The following is a 6,000-nucleotide window of genomic DNA, read 5'->3' on the forward strand; positions in this document are numbered from 1 at the left end:
ACAGCCTTGTCTATCCTCCCAGTCAGCATTCTGCCTGTCCCTGCTACTTCTCTATTAATGCTCAGATTCTGATGACAAACATGAATATTAAAAAGTCCTGGCTACCTCCAAAATATTTTCCCCAATAGCCTGTCACGTGGAAGACTACAGTAAAAAAGTGTTTAATTTGAAAGGTGTTCATCATTAGCAGTGACCTATGACACTTTACAAGGAAGAGACAGGCCTAGTTCTAATAAGATGGAACATAAAACAAGTCAGTATCAAGTTAAGGAAATAGGAGGTGTGTTGGTTAAAGAAAAAAAAAAAAACTTAACTAGTAGTCTGCTTCCTAGAGAGATGCATTACAGAGATCATGGTCATTTCAGGGCAGTGGGGAGGTAAGGATGTCCACAAGGAGGATCAACTCTCTTCTCTCTCCCCCATCCTCAAACATGCACTAAGGCAGTATTTGTGGAAAGCGTAAACACAGAAACCCAGATTACTCTGGGAGATTTTTTTTTACTCTTAGCCAGGGAACTTGAGAAACGTAAGTGAGAGGGAATGCTCCATTTCTCAGACCCTTGCTTTTGTACGCCGACAAGATAAAGAGGTTCGTTTCCTTCTTTACTTCTCCCCGCTGTAGTAATTACTATTTTACAAAGCATGGGGTTGATGCTTTGTCAGCATTTCAGCACAGACACTAAATACAGAGATGCTTCAGTACCTTCACAAGGCCAGCCTGTTGGTGCAAGTTTATATTTGCTGCAGGAGAATACAATTCCCATGGTTTAGCATCTCTGCAAGATCAGGCAAATCAGATTAACAGCTGTAATTCTGTCAACACAGGCTGGGACCTGTTGAGAATTAAGCTGATATTTAAGACAGAGACTATGTACATGTAAAAATAATAGCTACTATTAAAACCAGGTCCCAACAAGAGATTATGAATAACCCCTAAACATGGTCATACTACCAACAGTAGCATCACTGTAAGATATGAAATATCCATGATGAATTTTCACACTGATACAAATAAAGTTTTAATAAGAAAACTATTAAAGGCAAGATCATCTAAAACACACCACGGCTTGGGATGGTGTGCATGAATCCAAAACTTTAACATAAAACTAGACTTTGAGGCATGGTATATGAGACAGGAGAGAAGCACTTCCCAATTTTCTATCAAGGATATGATATTTACCATCATCACATCAAGTTCCAGTCTGCCCCCATTCCTCTTCCTCTGGGAACAGCTCCACCAATTTTATGTCTGGAAAGGGAGGATGACCAGGATATGAGACCTACCCTTAGACAATCATAGGTCCTATGGGACCCCATTTCCAAGGCCAAAGCGTTTAGTCTAGGCAGGGTTAAGCCTGTGACAAAGGCTTCATCAATCACAGTCAGTGCATTGAACACTCAGTGAGAAAGAAACAGTCTAGGACAGAGCCAGAGGCCTGGAAATCTTCTCTAAAGCTGCATCTTTAACGTATCTCAACTAAGAAGCTGCTAAGTACTTGTGAAGGCTGGTGAGAGAAATGCCTATCCAAACACAGGTGAGTTCAATAGTGGAACCCCTCTAAGATGTAGTGCTATGAGGAACCTGAAGACTACCATACCCCATTTGCATCAGCTCTGACACCTAAAAAGGATAAAGACAATGGAAAAAAATGCATAATTTTTAGGGACAGAGACTGGCCTTTATTATCCTTCTTGGCTAGTATTATTAATAGCAGTTACCATAAATTTTCCACTTATGTGCCAGAAACTACCGAGCATTTTACCTATATTATCTTATTTAATCCTCACACCTTCTCCTAAGAGACAGGTAGTATTATCCCTATTTTACAGATGAGAAATTAAAATTAAAGAGGCAAGGAACTTGGAAAAATCACTGAGCTAGACAGTGGCTGGTCCAGGATTTGAACCTATATCTGACAGGTTTATGAGTTTAGCCATTACAATATACTGTCTCGCAACTCTTCTCCATTGTTTCCCTCCCTTGAGGCCATTGCTTCTTTGTTCCTGCAATATGTCTAACTATTCATTGGTCCCGCTCCTGGACTGTAACACAGTTGAGAGAAAGTAGACTAGCGTTTAGATATCTGATCAAGAAGACCTGAGACCTCATTGATTCATTGTGGAAGCAACATCTTCCACAGTGACAGTTAATCTGGTATGCAATTCTCAGCTTTACTGTTTTCCTTCCCAAAAAAGGGTTAATAAGTCTGTGATCCAAGAGATTTGCAGTAAGCCCTAGAAACAGCTGAGCAACGGTTGCTGAATCCCATTGGTGTGCCCATAAGATGCTACCTGGTGTAGACAACAGAATATAATTCTGTCTCCCAGGAATTTAGACGCCCCCCCACTACCCCGCCAACACATACACAAGGTGGCATAGCAGATGATGACGTTTGTCCCATATGCAAACATGAATAGTAAACGTGCTTTAGCACAGCTGGAGTTACTGTGGCAGAAAGTCAGGTTGTCTGCTACTCGACCTGGTCTTCTTAAAGGATTGGGTCTGGACATTTACCTCTCTGTGACTGAAATTCCCATTTTCCACAGGTTCAGGCTCTGCATTCAGCCTATTCAGAGTGCATGAGTGCTAACGTGGAACTCTCCAGGAGACAGAAAGCAGAAATGTGGATGATTAAAATAAAGGGTTTTCTTTGGCAATCTCAATTGCAAATGAGGATAAGGAAAATCCTTCCAGCTCACACTCTGCTCCCAGCTACTTGTCCTTGAGTTAAATGAGGGCTTGGCTCTGGCCTCAGGGGGCTCGTTATTTGGTGGTGGGGGGAGGGGGCTGGGGGAGGGGGCTGGGGGAGCGGTCAGCACTTACATGCCTTTAGAGAATCTGCCTTTACAGAGCGTGAAGAGCTCTGATGGAGGAACAGAGATGCTGTGATGGTATTGGCCTTGGAGGTAGTGGTAGTGGCAATGGTGATGATGATGAAAGAAGAAAACGGTGATGGTAAATGTCACCTATAAACACAAGCACAAAGCAGCAACAGCTATCCTTCTAGTCATTGCCAACCATAGCCACGAAGCTGCGTCTGTTCCCAATCCAGTCCCATTGTGGTGCTCCCCCTCTGCGCTAAACACATCCAGCTTCAAAAAAAAAAAAAAAAAAAAAAAAAAAAGCCCTGCATCTCTCCCTCCCCCGCCCCTCCGCCCTCCACCTTTTCCTGTGCCAAGCTGGGAATGAGTCTGCACTGGCGGGTCAAGGGGGCTGGGACCTGAGAGTTAACAACAGGAGTTCCGTAGTGAGGAGCGTTGGGATGACCCGGAGGGCCCACCAACGCACTTGGGAGCAGCTTGGTGGGGGAGCTGGAGGAACCGACACAGAAGGGGAGGAAGATAAGCTGGCGGGGTAAATAGAGTTGATGCCTCATTCCAAGAACCCTGAAAGCCACGGGGGAAGGCGGGGCAGGCAGCCTTTGGTTGGGAAGAAGAGACGGGCAGATGGCCAGCAGAACAGACAAGACTCTCTTTACCTGACCTGTACTCGGGAGGCTGGTCCCGAGTCCCAGCTACTCAGGAGGCTGAGGCAGGAGGATCGCTTACGGCAACAGCCGTGGCGGCTGCAGGGAGGATGCTGCGCTCCAGTCCAGAGCCAGAGCCCGAAGGGGCAGCTGCACCGACCTCCACCGAGGCTCCGCCCCACAGGCCACAGGCCCCGCCTTCCTAGCACGCGCCGGCCTGACGAGCTGTTTGGGGGAGGTGAGCAGTAAACTGATCGGCAGGGCTCAAGACCAGTGGAAACGTGCAGCGGCGCCCGAGGTGTCTGGGGAGGCGGGGCGGGAGGCGGCGGTGTCCAATCAGCAGCCGAGCCGTTGGGCCTGGCTGGGGAGCAGTGCTGTCCTTTGGCACGGTCTGATCGGTGCTGCGGGGTTGAAGGCGGTGGTCGCTAAGCTAGGTCTAAGACGGACAGCCAGGGCAACAACCAGTCTCTCGCTACGTGTCCCCAGCTTGCCTGTTTCCGAGCGCCTCTGCAGGCGCACGCTCTGGACCTGTTCAGATGGGGGAAGGGAGCCGGTCTGGAACTCCCCACTATTCCCGAGGTTCCCACGCCTCCAGATCCGGCGAGGCCGTTTCGCTCCAGTGGCCTGGCCCCTGCACCCTCAGCCTGGGGCTTCTTGATCTTAAGTGCTAAAAGGAACAGAGAAGGAGAACTCAAGAATCCACACATAAGCCCCAAACCCTGACAGGAGCCTTTTCCCTCGCATCTGCCGCCTACACTGCCTCCTAGTAGCTTTTTAACCAGAACTGCTGAATGGCGGGTTACTTTGACTAGTTTGAATTAAATGCAAAATAGGTTTAGGCTGAGAAATGGGCAAGACCCTTGGCGATCTGGGAAAGAAAGACTGAGTCCGGATGTCAAGAGGCCTGGGCCTCACGAGGGAGTTTGCTCATTTGAACGCCTCAGAGTTGAGGATCTTGTTACTGCTATTTCTGGGCTGGTGAATCAGTACAGACCTTGATGCCAAGGTACTGTTTTGTCCCCAAGTGTCTAATCATTACTGAAATGAACTACCTTCAAACCTTTCCTAAGAGGATTTGAGGCCTTAATGTGTTTGAGATTTGGAATGTGATTTGGGTGACACTGAGATCTTTTCCAAGTAGGTAGGCTAGAGAGGGCATTGTCTTTAATCTGCTTTTGGATAAATGCAAACTGTATCACCCATTTGGTACTTGAAGATAGAATTTTGTCCTGAATAGATTCTGTTTTCAAATAATAGATAAATGAGAAAAAAATTGGAAGGTATTTTTAAGGTGATTCCTTTCACTAATTTTTTTCTAGAAATAATAGTTTATGGGAACTCTGATTTATTCTTACTCATAATATTAGCCAAACACTGATAGGCACTTTATTTATTTGTTTATTTAACACAGGGTCTCACTCTGTCACCCAGGCTGGGGTGCAGTGGTGCGATCTTGGCTCACTGCAGCCTCAACCCCCTTGGCTCAAGCCATCCTCCCACCTCAGCCTCCAGAGTAGCTGGGGCTACAGGCATGCACCACCATGTCCCGCTAATTTTTTAATTTTTTATTTGTAGAGACAGGGTTTCACCATATTGCCCAAGCTGGTCTCAAACTCCTAAACTCAAGCGATCCTCCCTTCTCAGCCTCCCAAAATGCTGAGATTACAGTTGTGAAGTGCTGTGCCCAGCTCCATAGGCACTTTATATACATTATCCGCTTCAATCCTCACATCTTCCCCTTGTAAATTCCACTTATAGATAAGAAAACTGAGGCTCCCAAAGTTCAAGTCATTGTCCTTGGGTCACATTGGTAGTTAGGAGTAGAGTCCATACGAGGTCAGTACATCTCTTGTCTAAAAATCATCATCAGTTAGAAGAATAAGAAGCCTCAGTACCACTCTTAATTCTTTGATGCTTTTTTCTTTTTACCTGAAAATTGTCATAGAGGGATCCACTTTTTTCACACTACTGACTTCTTGAAACTGCAGCCTCAGAAGCACCTTTAAGAGTGAAGCATCACCTCCGAAATGTGTTAGGAGCAATTGCAAGTCAGCTTTGCTCATAGAAGGGAGCTGTGATTTCCTATTGTTGGGAAGGAAGTAAATGTTTGCAGGACTTAAGTCAAACTAGGTTTTAATTGATGTAGAAATCTTTTAAAGTCCACCCACAAAATAATATCATGGTCATGTGAGCTGAGTCCTGCAAAGGTAAAAGGATGTTAATCCAAAGTCATATTCCAGCGTTGTTTCAACAGCTTTCTGAAGACATTCCTAAATCCTACTGTAACCTTTAATCAAGCCTGGAAATATGTACTTGCTCTAAGCTTGGTAGGGGGAGGGAGTAGGAGGTATTTTAAAGAGAAAGGAGAAGAAAACCCAAAGAGACTATTTATAAAGTTAAAGGTTATAAGATCAATACAAAGGTATACACTAATTAACAAGTTAGTGGAGTTGTTTTTTTCTTTTCTTTTCTTTTCTTTTTTTGAGACAGTTTCACTGTGTCACCCAGGCTGGCACAATCTCGGCTCACTACA

General features: G+C 45.4%; 1 protein-coding gene across 1 annotated transcript in view; it reads right to left on the reverse strand.

The window, feature by feature from the left end:
* FMN1 (formin 1) overlaps positions 1–3,612 on the reverse strand; it is a 419,587-nt gene extending 415,975 nt beyond the window's left edge. Inside the window, exons 1-2 of the mRNA XM_010386326.2 lie at positions 3,480–3,612; positions 2,825–2,967 (exon numbers count right to left, since the gene is read on the reverse strand). The gene's annotated coding sequence lies outside the window, so the exon portion shown is untranslated. The remainder of the gene's footprint in view (positions 1–2,824; positions 2,968–3,479) is intronic.
* Between the last annotated feature and the right edge of the window lie 2,388 nt (positions 3,613–6,000).

Source organism: Rhinopithecus roxellana, chromosome 5 (assembly GCF_007565055.1).
Source record: "Rhinopithecus roxellana isolate Shanxi Qingling chromosome 5, ASM756505v1, whole genome shotgun sequence".
Taxonomy (NCBI): Eukaryota; Metazoa; Chordata; class Mammalia; order Primates; family Cercopithecidae; genus Rhinopithecus; species Rhinopithecus roxellana.